The 15,872-nt window shown below is 40.0% G+C and overlaps 1 protein-coding gene across 2 annotated transcripts in view; it reads left to right on the top strand.

Annotated features, from left to right (window-relative positions):
- Positions 1–5,197: 5,197 nt before the first annotated feature.
- LOC310904339 (arylacetamide deacetylase-like) overlaps positions 5,198–15,872 on the top strand; it is a 48,276-nt gene continuing 37,601 nt past the window's right edge. The window contains exon 1 of one of the 2 annotated variants that reach the window (XM_083848921.1): positions 5,198–5,294. The gene's annotated coding sequence lies outside the window, so the exon portion shown is untranslated. Of the gene's footprint in view, positions 5,299–15,872 lie in introns of both variants that reach the window. The other variant, XM_083848922.1, reaches the window with a different exon arrangement.

Here is a 15,872-nt window from a genome sequence, read left to right as displayed (position 1 = left end):
ACAGATATCAGCAATACTTCTCTAGGAATTACAAGGTTAAAATAACATTTTCAGTTATTCAGATGGCTTGCCTCTTATTTCTATACTGTGCTATTTTGATAAAACTTTACTTTAGGTACCTATGGCTGAGGTTCATCATTGCAGTGGTTGTCCTTGTGAAACACATGGGTGGTCTTAGTGCGATTCAGCATGGGAACTTACGTGAAGAAACACTAACCTACTTGTGCTGCCTGGCACTTTCAGTCTCAGAAAAACAACAAAGCCTCAATTGAGCACCTGGCATTAAATTATTTGCTGACATTTTTAGGTGCTACCTTGAGAGAAAGGAAAAAAGGGGAGCGATCACCCTGTCCCTAGTCCTTCCAAATTCCGTTCCTCTGAGAGATAAAAAGAGGATTGGAGGGGTATCATTAGGCATATTTCTAAATCTTAACTTCAGTCTGAAGGGCAAAGCTGAATTGCTTTCATGAGTTATTTTGTTCTTCTAGATTACTGAAGTCAAGACTTCTGAAGTGATGCCCTCTGATTTTATTTATTTATTTATTTATTTTTTTGGCGGGGGGGCTGGAGAGAGGTAATTATGACGTAAAAGACATTTCCAAATGATTTGTACTAGTCTCCATAATCTGTGGTAGAAAAGGGAATGAAGTTTCTTCTGAGAACATTCTTCCAAAACACATGCTTGAAAAACTGCATTAGAATTAAATACATACATATACACACACGTATATAAACTACACAATGTACCTTGTCAAAGCTTTAAGAAAAGCATATTCACCTAGGGATACACTATGTGTATTGTAATTAAAACCCTGTTCTTACTATGTTTCTGAGAAACACAGTATTAAATTACAAAAACTACAAAGTTCTCCCTCCATAAGGTTGCTGAAGAACATGTGGAATATTTTCCATTTTAATGCGGTTGTGATTTAATGGGCCTGACTTATGAAAGAATACAATGGTTCTACAAATCCATGCTGATCCTTCTGTTTTGCTGGCAAATTCTGGAGTGTCTGATATTAAAAGACATTGCTTTAGATGGAAGTCATTATTAGGAAAAATCAAGGGAGCTTTTTGTTAAATGAAACTATATTTTGGCAAGAAAGTGTGGTTGAGTGTAAACTGAGTAGCTCTAAGAGGAAAGTAGAGTGAAGAAAGTACTTTGGAGATGGGTTTTCGCAGCACATTATACATACCAAAAATGGAACCCAATTTCAGTTTGTTTTTTGCAGTTCATTTCCTAATATACACCTATATATATTAGGTATATATATAATATACCTATATCATTTCCTAATATACACCTATATTTCCTAATATACACCTATATGATATAACACATGCATAAGGAAGGCGGCAAGGCAGTGTGTCACTGTTTGTGTGCTTCCTGAAGCACAGGTAGTTCACCGTGGCCAGATTACATTCATTAACTTTGTGTTGTTTCACCGTCGCTGCCATCGTGCTTTTAGCCGTGCCTGGCAGCAGCAGCCAGCTGGCGTACCCGGGGCAGCCCTGCGCGTCGGGGGCACCCGGCGAGCTGCCTGGGCGTGCAGCGGGGCATGCCTGACGCCAAAGGGGCTCCGGGCAGAGAGGGGTCCCACCTGCAGGATGGTTGGTGCAGAACTACAGAAATACCTGTGGCACGGCAAGGAAATAAGCCAGCTCTCCTGAACGTTAGTTCAGTGTTGTTAGTGTAAAATTCACAGTTCCAGATTTCAATTCTGAGATCTTTTTTTTTCAGGCAAAAATACCATTCCAACCAAGCAGAAGTCTAGACTCCGGAACTAAACACTACCTAGTTCATTACGTATTTCAACATTACTTACAACTCTGTATCCTTGAAGAAAGCCAGGCCTATGAAGTCAAATATACACAGGCTTTTCAATCCATCTTGTATTAGAGTTCATAATTAAGTGTTGTTATTTTGGTTTTCGACTTTTTGCTTACTTTTTAATGAGCATTTTCTTTTTCTTCTTCCTCAGGGTGAATAAATGTAAATATGACTCAAACTTTAGAGAATGATGTCACAGAAAGCAAATGATATATGAAAGGAATCATCCCTTTTTTTTTTTTTCTTTTTTTTTTTTTTTTTTTGGAAAATGAGAATACTCTTACTCTTCAGGCAGCAAGTCTGCATCTCCAGTGGGCAACCTTGTTAATAAGTCAGAATACTAGAATACTATTATTCCTGGTGTGGCAGCAGCAGAAACCAGCAGAGGGGAGCTTTATGCTGTCTATGCACATTAGGAGCTGTTGCCCAAGGCTTCTATCTTTTAGGTATATTACTGGTTTCTTTCAAGCTAATTGTGATGAATCACAACGCTGAGATCTTGGAGGAAATTGTGAACAATCCCTTTATTTATAGTAGTTGAAAGACATTACATTAACGGGGCAGGTCATGATTTTAAAGAACGCCCTAAGGATGTGTTTTATGCATCAATGACAGCATAACTTTTTTGGTGAAATTCTAGTCTGAATAACGTACCTGTTTTTTGTTTGGTTGTTGTTTACTTTGTAATTTGTTCCTCCGTTGCAGATACTGGCCAATCCCCCCCTCCACCCCCCGTTTACTGTTCCCTTGTGAGACTGCTCTGGCTGATTTTGATTTTGCTGACCCCTACTCCTACTCCAGGTGTCTCAGCTCCCACCATACAGCATTCCCACTCTGCCTCGTTCCATTCCTCATAGCATGAAGATATCCTTTCTCTCCACATCACAGCGGTTCTCCTTAGAGGCCCTTTGCAAAATGTTTTCATGTTCTGTCTTTTTCTTCACAGCTTCTTGCCGGCCAGATTTTCCTAATACATTCCGTGCCAATTCACTGTATGGTACCAGATCAAGTGTCTCACTTTTCAGAACTGGATTGTCTTACTGTTTTCTTAAACAGGAGAGTGATACCAAGCAAAACAAAATATTAACATTTGTGATACAGGAGAATGTTAGCTGCTTTAGGAATATGTTATTTTAAAATTCATGTTGAAAAAATAAAGCATATAGAAATGCAGAAGATCCAAATCTATCCAAGAATTGAATCCCGTGTGTACTTGCTTCACAGGGCACAAGGCTGCCTACCGTCTCATTTTTCTTTAATAATCAAGTAGGAGGGTAGGAATCTGTTAAAACCTATCAAATGATACATGCCCAGTGCTAGAGGGATCACTCAGCTCCCAGAGCCCTCTATTTGTATCCAAAACTATTTTCCCGTGAAAAAAGTAAAGCTTCTACCATAACTTACATGTGGAAAAAACTGCAGATGTGACGAGGCAGTTACATCTGCCAAGTTTTTGAAGCCTGAAACAAATGTACAGTACGAGAACATCCGATTCACATCTGCAGCAGTAACTACTGCTGCATCTGGAAGGGAGTCCCTGCTGCTACCTGTTTCTCTGGGAGAAGATGCTGTACGTCCATGCTCCTCCGTTCCTAACGAAATGAGTCAGAGTCCTGGGATGAGGCTGTAAGCAAAAAATTGCGTGGCACTTTCAGCAGCAACTTTCAGTAAGATCTTCTCAGCTTGTCTTAACCTAAATGCTAAACCTAAATGCTCCAAATTAAATCTTCAATATCAGAATCTTTTATGCACAGTTAGGCATTCTGACCCATTCTGACAGACAGAGCCAGAACCAGACTGGTATTTTACATTTCACTGTGGTATTTCCAGTGTACTCTTCAGAGCTATAGGTCTTAGCTTCAGAGGCTGAGCGCCTAAGAACATAAGTAAACTGGACTTTAAAGAGCATGCAGAAAATTCTAATTTAATAAGTAATGTATTCAAGTTCTTAGACATTAAGGGGAAGTTTACTTTTACTTATAGGGTACACTCTCTGCAAATCTTCAGGTCATCCTATCTGGTTTTCTAAAGCAAATATGGCAGTTTTTAGACGTGACCACAGTACCTCCAGGAGCAGTACCATAACTCTGGCACCTGATTAAAGCATGTGATATAAATCAGTTTCTTTAAGTAAGTTTTAAAGCGAGTCTTTTTCTCCAGACTGTGAAATGCAGGTTTCTAACAGAGCAACTAACATAACTACGGAAAGGTTTTGTTAAGGGCCGACTCAGTGGGTTGTTGGACAGCCTTTAAAAGAATTGCACAACTCTCTGAGTGCCTCACTGGGGATTTTCAAAATAACACAGTTAGGTACACTTCTGTGGCTCATGGCCATGGCTAGGCACTTTAGTTTTATTGTAATGAACTGGACAAGTTCCCAGTAAAGCATCCATTGATTCTTAAAATACAATTAGTGTTTTTAAATTGCTAGTGTATTTATGCAAATATTAATATGGGGACTTTTAGTCATACCTGCTTTATGCAATGCAGTGCTATATACAACTCTCCAAGAAACCAAGCAATATGTTAGAGGAGTAGATCTATAGAAGATTGAGTTTTTCTCATACATACAAGAAAACACATTCAGGCATACAGTTTGAACCTTGGTGTTTTAGTACTGAATGCTGACAAAGCTTAAATAAATGTTTCTGTTGATGCAGAGAGAACAAGGCAGCTAGTCTATGGGCAAATGGATTCCACTCTCATTTCCTACTGCCAAAATCTCATGACAATAATCCTGTTGGAGTTCAGTTTTACTTTGATTTAAATCAGTGGCCTTGTTAATTTTCAGAAGGGAAAGTCTGACTTCACAATGCACCTCAGATTTCCTGGTCCTGTTTCCATTCCTACTCCTCTGTTACTGCTTAAAGAAATACAGATGATTTCAGTGAAACTACAGCAATGTAAATGCTTATCAGGAGACAATAGGTCTCTTTCCATATACTGTTGAGTATGTATAGCAACAGAGAATGGCATCTAAAGTAAAACTAGCTGCTTTGCAGTTAACATCTACATTAAAAAGTTGGTCCTTCTAAATATCATCTGTATTGTGACAGGTATTAATAGCTAGCATTTTACCAGAGGACACAAATTACAGGGACGCAGATTTTGTCAGGGCGATCACTAGAACCAGTCAAGGTATAATGTTTTCTTTTTGATGAGGAACTCAACAGCTTCTGGCACCTATGTTGATTCTTCCCAGCTGTTTGAAATGCTCTGAAATTCAATTAGCATAAAATTAGTGTAAAAAGCTAAGTGACTGTCACTGTAAACAACACATGCTTTGATTATTTGTTGCCTCTGCTTTTCCTTGCTTTTCTGTATTCTCTATATATTGTATTCACATGTTTTATACTTCTCCTGCAGGTTGATTTCATTACTGTTGCAAAACCTCCAGTGGCGCCCAGGTTTCTCTTGGTGATGCAGCAAAGGCCCTGTGGAGACTGAGGTCCTTCTCTTAAAGGCTGGTACCGTAATATACAATGCAACTGTTCTGATTTTTTATATATGTGTCTTTTTTGTATTCTAGCCAATAATTGAAAAACACTATAAGGTATGTTGCTGCTTGGTTAAACATTGCTGTCAGTTGCTAGTTTGTGACCATCATTTTGTATCAATAACAAAGACTTAAAATTTAAGGTAATAAGGCATTTTCAAGGATTCCCTTTTTAGGGAAAGGTGAAGCTGTAGGTCGGGTACGTTAATTTCCAAGTTTTCTATGCTTTTTCAAAGGAGTTACTGTTAAAGGGGATGTGACAAGTAAATTAGCATTGTTCTTGGAACCTACAGGATGGAGAACAGTGTAAATATTTTGTAGTATTTTTTTTTCCTTTTCTGCTGGATAAGTAACTCTTTCCCCCCTATAAACAAAACAAATGCAAACTTATAAGCATAGATAGAGCATGATTTGAGAACCAGGAGCAAAGCGTAAATCGGGAGTTACATTAAAGTCCTTGGAGTATTTGTTTCAGATATTGAATTAATTGTAAAATGTAAAGATGACTTTAGTCAATATTAACACATTGCAAACAAACATGAACTTTCACCAACAGCTAAACTCTTATGTCCCTTGTTGGATTCTATTAACCCCTAAGAAGGAGAATTGTTCTCTTCTATAGGGTGTGGAGAATGCTACGTGGAGTTCAGCTGCCTCGCTGCTCTGTACCTTGACCCTGCCTTTTCAAGTCATTTTAGTTCAGACGGGTCACAGCAGAGAAGCAGCTTTGTCTGCAATCTTCTTGTCACAAGCTTAGGCTTTCTTTTGTTCTTGCTGTGTACCCTTCTGACCTTTGAGCGTCTCACACGTGAAGCCAGAAAGTAATTGATCTTTTCTGATTGGGATAGGTTATTATTGATGTCTGCACTGGCTCTGAGCAGCCAAGGACACCCGCTGACTATGGCTTTTGAACTTTAACCATATCAGTTAACGTGGGGCCTGATAAATCATCCACAGTACTGACAGACACATTAAAAGCTCCTGCTTAGTGCATTCAATACAGGCACATACATAGTAACATACTTAATTAAGAAAGGTCTGTTTTCTTGCCTTGCGAAAAGTTGTAATATCTTTCTCTTTCACCTGGGTGGTTATTAGAGATGGGCATAAAGAGGGATCACCTATCAGGTATTTTTTTTTTAATGAAAAAAAGCTTATTTAAAACTCTGTTTGCCTTGGGAAAATCTGCTATCCTCATTATTGGAACATATTCTCAAACTGGGTGACTAAACGTGATCTATAATGAGATCTTCAATCTCCTTTCAGACCACCTTGCAAGCAGAGGTGTTAACCTGCAAATATATTCAAGCAGCAGATGAACTGAAATGCAGATATTGCTGTTAAAGTAATATTGCAGATGTAGACTGGATACTTCCAATGTTAATCTCAAGCTTTAGTTAAAATATCTTTATTTTAATTTCAAAAGCAATATAGAAATCAGATTTAGAAGAGCCTTTGTGTTGCTTTCTGTAGGTAATTATAAAGATACCTAATCAGGCATGCCATCACTTACTGATGTCTACTTTATATTATGAATTTACATGGATAAGACAAGGCAGCAAATTTTCTTTCCTTTTTTTTTTTTTTTTTATTAAAGACACTATGATGATAGAGCTATTTTATTTTAATTTGAATTCAAAGAAGCATTTGTACTGTCTCAGCTACTTGCTCTGGAAAGGAGTTTTTCAGCATAAACAGCCTACCGGGACGAATACAAGATCAGATATAAAATCCTGTGAAACTTCAGGGGCCATTTCTGGATGACACTTCACAGAGAAAGAAAGTTCTTGCAGTTTGTCTCAGGTCCCAGCATGGTAGTCTGTTGTAGTAAATTGTTTTAGTGCCTTTGCCTTTGAACAGGAACTGTGGCTTAGGCTGCTGTTGCCCACTCTGCTTTGGGTTTAGCATTGCAAGTTTAAGTCATTGTCAGGGCAAGGTAAGGAATGGCCATAATAAAATATTTGTATGAACAATAAGATATTCTTTTATTCTGAAATTAAACTAAGAATCAGCAATAATCACAGCACCTTGTGCTATTTTATAGGTTGAATACTGAACTAGAAAGAGTACATGATATTTTCCTCCTTTTATGGAAATTTATAGTTATTAATTTCTATAATCTGATATGGATGAAGAGTTTGTATAAATGTGTGGATTTTCTTCTGCCTGCTGTGCATTTCAGAGACAATGCTTTATTGAAATTGGTAAGGCTTCTGATGCTGAATGCTTCTGGGTTGGATCCTGGATGGTAGGAAAACTTGGTCCACGTGTTTTACAACAGTTTCAGTTCCTCAGGTTGGTTTCTGTGCTCTTTTGTTAAACCAAAAGGCAATGTGGGGTCCCCTGCCTCTTTTGGCTCAGAGGCCAATGCACTGGGAGAAAGAACGCATCAAAACCTGTCTGAGAAGTGCTGGACTTCATGTAGCTTGATGGGAACTGGGCAAGCCAGGCAAGACATGGATTCGAGTCTGAGTTTTCAGAGATAAGCCTTCTCAAGTTCTTTGCTTGAATAAATTCCTACTCTAAACTCCTGCCAAAATAATCTCTGGTATTTCCATTGTCTTCTGTGTACTTCAAGGTGTAGTTATATAATTTGGGTTGGAACTGAAAGTCCTTAGACTGCCCAATATGATAGTTTAAAAAGTGTGACCTGTAAATGCGGTCACTGAATTGAGGGTACTTCACCACCAGGAGGCATTCAGCACCTACTGGGCAGTAGATACCAATTCCTGGAGATAGCAAAGTAATCAGTTCAAAAAATATGATTCTCACTTTTTATTTATTATAATGGTCTGCGTAAGGCTGTACTTTCTTATGCTCTAAGGATAACACTAAATTAACTTATAAAATGTGATCACAGTTCCTGTGATGCAAAAATGTCATGACTACGCACACAAACACCCCTAAATAGGTTCTCATTACTGACATAATGTATCAGTGGGAATTGGAATAACAAAGTTGTTTAATAGACGATGCCATCTTTAACTATGTGACAATTGCTAAGTGGAGTTTGCTGGTGTCTTAAGTAAAAATAAGTGAGTCCAAAGAGCAATATATTGTTGCTTAAAAATATATAAGCCTGTGTAACCTGTAGGTACAGTGCAATAGTTAAAGGAAGATGTTCCGGCAATTAATTAACGAGAATCTTAAAACCTATCTGTAAACAAAAATCATTGATTGTTGGTGCAAGGCATGGATATTTTTTGCTTGTGATGAAGTAAGAATTTGTGATCTCCTTATGAAGATGGACCTGCATACTGTCCTTTATTTTGTCTGTTAAATAGTGTTTAAAACAAATAATAATAAAAATAGAACACCCCACCTACCTCCTGAAATAACCGGATACCTCTCAGGTAAAAGAAAGGAGTTGTGGTTGTTTATTTCAAAGTAACAGATGAGAGTATTTCTAAATTGTATTATGTTTTATTTCACAATTAAAAATTTAAAAGTGGAATGCTTTAAGGTCATGTAGACTTTTTTCAGTTCTCAGCTGCAGTCTTTCTTCTGCAGGGCTGGTAAACTTTGCTATTTGTCAGCATTTTTAATTAGCCAGAGAACATTATTTTCAGATGTTAGAAAGGTGAGTTAGACTGCCTGATGTTATGTACACAAACCTACTGGGGCTGCTTTAAGATAAGCGTATGCTCAGCCTATGCTTGGTCAAGCGCTAACGCTGTTCTGTGTTCCATTCAATGAAGTAGTTTGAGGCTTAGAACTGAAGACCAGCAGCAGCAGGACATAAGATCTCTTGCAAAAGGTGTTCTTTTGCAGATCTTGCTAAGTCGAGGTCAACGCTAGAAAACTGGAGGTTTTTCTGTATTGAAATATGGGGAGAAGGGAAGGGAAGATGCCAGTTCTGCAGGAAAAAGCCTGAGAACACTGTTCTGGAATATTCTTGTTCTTACAGTATAGGAAGTAAGAATGTTTTAGCTTATATATATATGTTATTTCACTTGCTGAACGTTTATGGAGGCTCACATAAAATAAACTTCCACAGGAAAATATACTTTTTAATTTATAATATAAAGCTTTTCTGCTGTAGCTGTACTAGCAAAAAGTGAACATACAGATTCTGGGGACAAATACGTTCAATGAAATCATGCTGGTGTTGGTCTTACAGAGTACTTGAATCAATAAGCTAATTAAAAAGGCGCATACATTGGTATGACTTCTTAAAAACCTTCATATTAAGTAGTTGAATAATTTCTGTCTTGAATGAACATCTGAAAATTTTGTGAGAAGGGAAATCAGTTTGAAAGTGACATTTATTAGAAGAGTGAAAAATTGTGTTTAAGGTTGTCATTTTCTCCTTTGTCTCAAATTGTTCAACTGAGTCTGTCTCAATTATTTTTAAGTATAAAACACCTAACTAAAATATTTTTTCAATTTTAATTTTTATAATGAGGTCATGAGATTGTAGCTAAATAAGGATCGCTGCTTGTCTCTTGTGCTACTTTTGTCTTACTACTGTCCTGCAGAGGCTTTAGCGGTATGCAGGGACTGTTGTGTAACGGTTGTCTTCTTCCTGGCGTTCTGCTAACAGTTGTCTTCTATGACAAAACTAAATGAGAAATGGCTGACCTCCTTTGAACTCTGCTTTGAATGTTGCAGATCAGCTTTTAAACAATGTTAAAAGCTATGTTGTTGTTTATTATATTTAAAATGTTTGTTTTATGTTCTTCTGCTTTAAAATTAATCACCACAGGGGGAAAAAAAAAAGGTCTCTTCCAAATACTACTATACAAACATCTGAGTGTGAGATTTCTGAAGTCTGTGTACTTAGGTTGTAGCGTTGAATAATATTGTGCAGTTTCTTGTTGTCCACAAGTCCAATCTAGTACTAGTACAAAAAAAAAAAGAGCCATTATATAAATCAGATGCAACTCTGCAATTACTTTTTTTTTAACTGGATTGGTACAGATGTCTAAAATCTGATGAAGTGTAGAAATGTGTTCAGTGCAGCAGTAGGCTGTAATTCAAGTACCTAAAATGTTGAGGAGAGGTGACCTTGATAGTGTGTGAGGTGGGACGTACAGAAATATAGGCTACTGGACTCACGCTTATACTAACGAAGTCATCGGTATAATTTCCAATACATTCATAAAGGCAATGTTTAAAAACCTGTGCTACTTGTATCATGCTATTAATTTATTGATTGAAAGGAAAGGTGGGATTTTTGAGTTGATTGTATGACTCAAGGCATCTCAAGCTTTATTTCAGTAGGATGGCCCTGAGCTCTGGAGTTGTAGGCAAGTACATAGCTTTAGGTTTCTTGGGCCCAGAAGTTCATAACTTGTTTTTACCAGAGCAAATTTCATTCCATTTTCATGAATCTGGAGTCTGATCAGGTACAGCCAAAAAAGCTCACTTAAATTTGTAATAGAATTTATTTAGCTGTGGAATACTTTTATTTTATTTTTAGACAATACTTCATTTAAAACACATTTGGAATCAGGTTTTGCCCCATCAGGGTGGACTGTTACCTTTAGACATTTGCAAACTGGCTCCACCAGTGCTAACTTCTGTGGGTGTTTATCAGGGTTTAGGGGAAACAGAGGAGGAAATGCCATCTCTCTGCTAGCTCTTCTAGAGCCGCTTGCTGATCTGTAGCTTAATGAAGAGGGGAATAAGATGGGGGAACTTTTGGGGTGCTAGATGGAACAAACGATTTTTGTATTAGCATGTATGTAGGGCAAGAACAGACTGGTGGAGCGCAAAGCATTTTCTTACTGGTTTCCTAAGTGACTGCTATTATGTTTCATTTGTTTTGGAAACATGCTGTATATTTCAGCCTTAACTGTATGTTTCTGTTGGTTTGTGTCAGAACCATAAGTCAGTTCAAATGACCTTTCCATTACTGAATGTAATATGCTCTCCAAGGATGAGTGTTGCAAGCATTCCAAATCAGTTTTCTTCCATTAAAAATTTCTTATAGAATATCAGAGTGCTGTCCTAACATTCAAGAAATCTGATGCTTTCATACAGATCAGAGAGCAATAAAACTAAGTTTATCTTGTACCTTACTCCCATTTCTTGTCTCCTTGTTGCTGCTGGCATAAGCCTTAATGCCAAATCCAGTCCTTTTGGGAAGCTGTAGAAGGTGCAGTGACAGACCCTGTCTGCCTTGCGTGCACTCCTGCTCTACCTCCTGGCTCTGCTTCTCAGTACTGAAACTGCAGGGCAGCTCCTGGGCCTGCCCTCCTGCAGCAGCAACGGGGGGATTGCTCGGTGCCTGTGGGGCATTTCTGCAGCTGGAGGTGCGGCAGGACCCGCGGGACACCTGGGAGACGCAGTGATCCTCTGGTGAGGAGTCAGGCTCTGAGCCTTGGGATCCCTTGTATTCGGCCCAGCATAATCTGGTTTGTTTTATTAGCTTTCTGTTAGGGATGTGGAATAGAGAGCATTTGGAAGTAACTTGACAGCCACTAAAATAAATGTTCTTTTCTGTTTATTCCTTGGCTTGCATTCAAAAATTAAATGGTGATGCATTAAGAGTCTAAAGCTTTGTTTTACTAAGTCTTTAATTGAATACAGTTCAAAAACAAAAGCAAACCTTCATTTTTTATTGCGCTAAGAAGAAATAATGATTTTTAAAAAAAGCTGACTATACTTAGTATTGCATGTGAATCTGACATCTATGTGATTTCACTTTTTTACTGAAAAAATTAACATGTCTGTCAGTTGGTGAGTAGCTAAACTTTATTTATAAAACTGAAACAAATCCAGACAAGTAATATAGCTTTTTTTTTTAAAGACATCTTCATTCACAATGCGGCCTATAAACCACAAGCTGGCTGGGTAGGTATTCACTGTTTTGGATTTTTTGTTTCATGTTGTCTGTTATGTATTAAAAGAGTAACCACAGCTAAGGAATGTTTAGTGCCAGGAGCCTGGCTCGCCAGCAGGGCGAGGAAGGGCAGGATCTTGCCACAAAGGCAAGGCATCTGCTATGGGAAGAGACAGACGGGGGTGAGGGAATGGGAGCACACAGGGAAGAGTAAGGGGGTTCCTCCATCCTGTCTGCATCTTTCAGTGGTGTAGAAGTTTTATTGGCACAGGGAGGAATGGATTCAGTTTTGGATTAAAAAGCCTCGGTGATGACGGGGAGTGAAAGGAGCAGGCAAACTTGTGCCTCCAAGAACAGGAGATGGAAGCAGAACAATTAACAAACAAAATGTGCAAAAGCAGCAGAATACCAGACTCGCTCAGCTGCTGTTTTAACTTTCCCAGAAACGTTGAGATGGATGTTCCGGAGCCTGGCTCCCTCCTGTCTGTGCTCAAGGCTGCTCTGTCCTGGGGCCAGGCGTGTTCAAAGGCGGCCCGCTGCTTCTGCAGGGGAGCAGCGCGGGCAGCCAGACCGCATCCTGCTGCGGGGCGGTGCGGGGCGGTGCGGGGCGGCCGGAGGGGCTGCGCCCAGCCGCGGGGGAGCCGTCGGCGGGAGGGTGGCGGGAGGGTGGCGGGAGGGTGGCACTCGTTCCAGCCCTGAACTGCCACCAGCCAACTCCCCAGCCGTGCTTCTGTGATGCGGGTAGCTGCTAAGCATGTATCTGTGTTATAAACCACGAGTGCTTATAAAGGCTTTAAATAGTGTTTCCAAGAACATAAATTTTAAAATCTATTAGCTAGCTAAAGCTCTTGTTTCTCTTTGTGTAATGGTTTGATTTCACAGCACCGAGAAACAAAGGCTTTGAGACTTGTGCCTGCATCCGCATGCTAGCTAGTCCTATCTGTGTTTTCAGAAGCGTTTGTGCTGCAGGAAGGTTCCCAACGTGCACAGTTCAGCGTGGTTCTCCAGAGGCACGCAGTGTGCTGAAGGAATGAGACACCCACACATCTGTGAGCTTTGCAAAGAGGCTGGGCCAAAACAGCACAACTGCTGTCCTAACGTCAGCAGGAGCGTCTGTTTATTAAATGCCTGGTAACCCTTTATTTTGCACTCCTTTAGCACAACATGCTTTAAGCTTTGAATAAGAAAATAAGTAACATTGCACTTCATCCTATTGCAGTAGTAATCAACAGTAAAGTCTGTAACATCACTAGGAGTAGGAATGGACTTACTGCTTTACCTCTGAATGAATAGCACTTTGTTCTATTACCACCCCCCTCCCCTTTCCCTAATAACCCTTCCGTAAGAGATGAACACAGTTCTTAATTACAGGTTCCTTTTGTTTCTTAGCATTCTGTGACTAAACCCTTTTTTCTTTGTCCTCTGGCATGCTGATGAATGCAAAATGAAATTAATAAAATAGAAATTGTATGATGGTTATAGACTCTACATTGATTACGGAACCCTACAATTAAAAAAAATATATACTTGTATTATCATAAATCTGGTTTGTAGCTTGCATTTCTGAAACAATTGCATTTCTCCTACGCTTTGCCATACGTCCCACTCAAGGTAGGACATCAATGCTGATGCCAGCCAGTGAGAGATTCTATTTCACTTGACTGGCAAGGTTACTTATTGGGAATGTCCTTAGGAGGTATGGGGGTGTCTTGTTTCCCTAAGAACTCTCCTGCACGTCTCAGGCTTTCTGCTTGCTGTCGAAGCAGTGCTGCATTGAATGATGGCTGTCGGGGGCTCCTGTGCTCAGCGGTGGCCACCAGGTCACGGAGCAGTGTCCCCAGCCCTGTGTGGGACCAAAGCCCCAGTGGGCTGTGGGGTACGAGCCATGGTTTGACCTCATGTATCTGCTCCCCACTCGCACTGCCCCAGCTCTGCTGAGGGACCTGGCATACGGTGCTCCTGGGCTCTCGGCCGGAGCCTTAGAGCCGTGGCCTTGCTCTGGTCCTGGGCAGGGCACCTCCGGAAGGCAGGGGCTGACCTGGGGCTGAGCACCAAGCTCGCGGGGAGCAGGCACTGGCAGCACGTCCAGTCACCGTGCTCTGACGCCGTCTCTGTCACGTCGTGGCCTCTGTGTGGTTTTCCCAACAAAGGAAGGTTATCAGACGTGCTCATTTCAGCTGACCGTGAGGAGGTACCTGTAGGTAAAATACATCAATGTTATAAAAATAACCTTTTTTTTTTTAGGTCAGGATGTTGGCAATACTCTGTTCTTGAATGACAGAAACAAGTGACTGTAGATAGTTGGACCAGTAATGACTTTAATGTATTTCTTGGGTAAAGCTTCATTAGATAGTGAACCCTGGCTGAAAGCTTTACATTAAAAGCTATTAACTCTCTATTAAAAACTAGTAAATGTTTGCTTTCCACAACAGTAAGCTTAAAACAGTAATTTTTATATGAAGAAAATTGACTCAAGTGGAAAGGAATGTGCCCTTAATTCTTTCAGCAGTTCTTAAACCACATGCTCGACAGCTCTGTAAGGAAATCTCTGAGCAATGTTTCTCTTATTTCTACAATGTTTGCCTCTAATTTTCATGCTTTCCAACATTTTTCATGGTATGAAGAGAAAATGTCTTTCCTCCCCAAGCTGTCTTAGTGCTGATGATGCTTGGATAGTATAATTGGACAAATTATTTCCAAAGCAAGCTTAGCTCTCTGTAACATGATATAATATGGGCTTGTATAGAAGTTACAAACTGGAAACTGGTTGTCATAAACTGTTCTTCATCAAGAAGCCCATACGACGTTCCTTTGTCATGCTGAACTACTCCCCCGTCAACCAAAAGCCAATGTTAATTTATGAAGTGGAACATTTAACCCTGGCTGAAGTTTAAACACTTTCCAGTGTATTTATAAAGTCTTGTTTCTGTTCAAAGCATTTGAAAAAAAACAAATCTGTAAATACCAGATTTACTTCTAGTAAATATTGCATTTAGTCACAGAAGACTTTCATCTTAATTTGAGAATGTTTTGCACATTTTTCTTTAGTTTTGTAACAGAGGCACTAGCTACCCATGAGAAACACCAAGTTTGTTGTTTTAAAGCAACTTCACTGTTCTTTTTCTCTGTGCTTTGACTTGTACTTGATACAGGACAGAACTACTTCGAGGATGAACACTTACCTTTTTTCTTCCTTCAAGCAGAGGCCGTGTCCCCTAGAGCTGCTGAGGAAGGCAACATTTACTCAACACTGAAAGCAGAGAATAGGTGGAATAACCTGTGGCTGCACCCTGCCAGAATATCAGTTTCCTACATTTGAACTCAACTGCTCTTTTCTTTTCACAAAATCACTGACTGGTCGAGGTTGGCAGGAACCTCTGGGGTCCATCTGATCCAGACCCCGCCTCAGCAGGGCCACCCAGAGCAGGGCCCTGGGCCACGTCCAGGTGGCTTCTGAAGGTCCCCTAAGAGGAGACCCCAGCACCCTGTGGACAACCTGAGCCCATGCTCAGGGCCATCGCAGTAAAGTTTTTCCTCACGTTGAGGTAGCCTTCTCTATTTTGGTTTATGTCTGTTGTCCTGAGAAGAGCCTGGCTCCATCCTGTCTTCACCCTTCCTAGAGGTATTTATACACATCGATAAGATCCCACCAAGCCTTCTCTTCTCCTGGCTGTACAGTCCCAGCTCTCTCAGCCTTTTGTCATAGCAGGCATGCTCTAGTCCAGCTGTGTCTTATACTGGGGGTGCTCCGAGCTGGA

This window comes from Anser anser, assembly GCF_964211835.1.
Source record: "Anser anser genome assembly, chromosome: 9".
NCBI classification, from domain to species: Eukaryota; Metazoa; Chordata; class Aves; order Anseriformes; family Anatidae; genus Anser; species Anser anser.
This window is presented reverse-complemented; position numbering and strand designations above follow the sequence as displayed.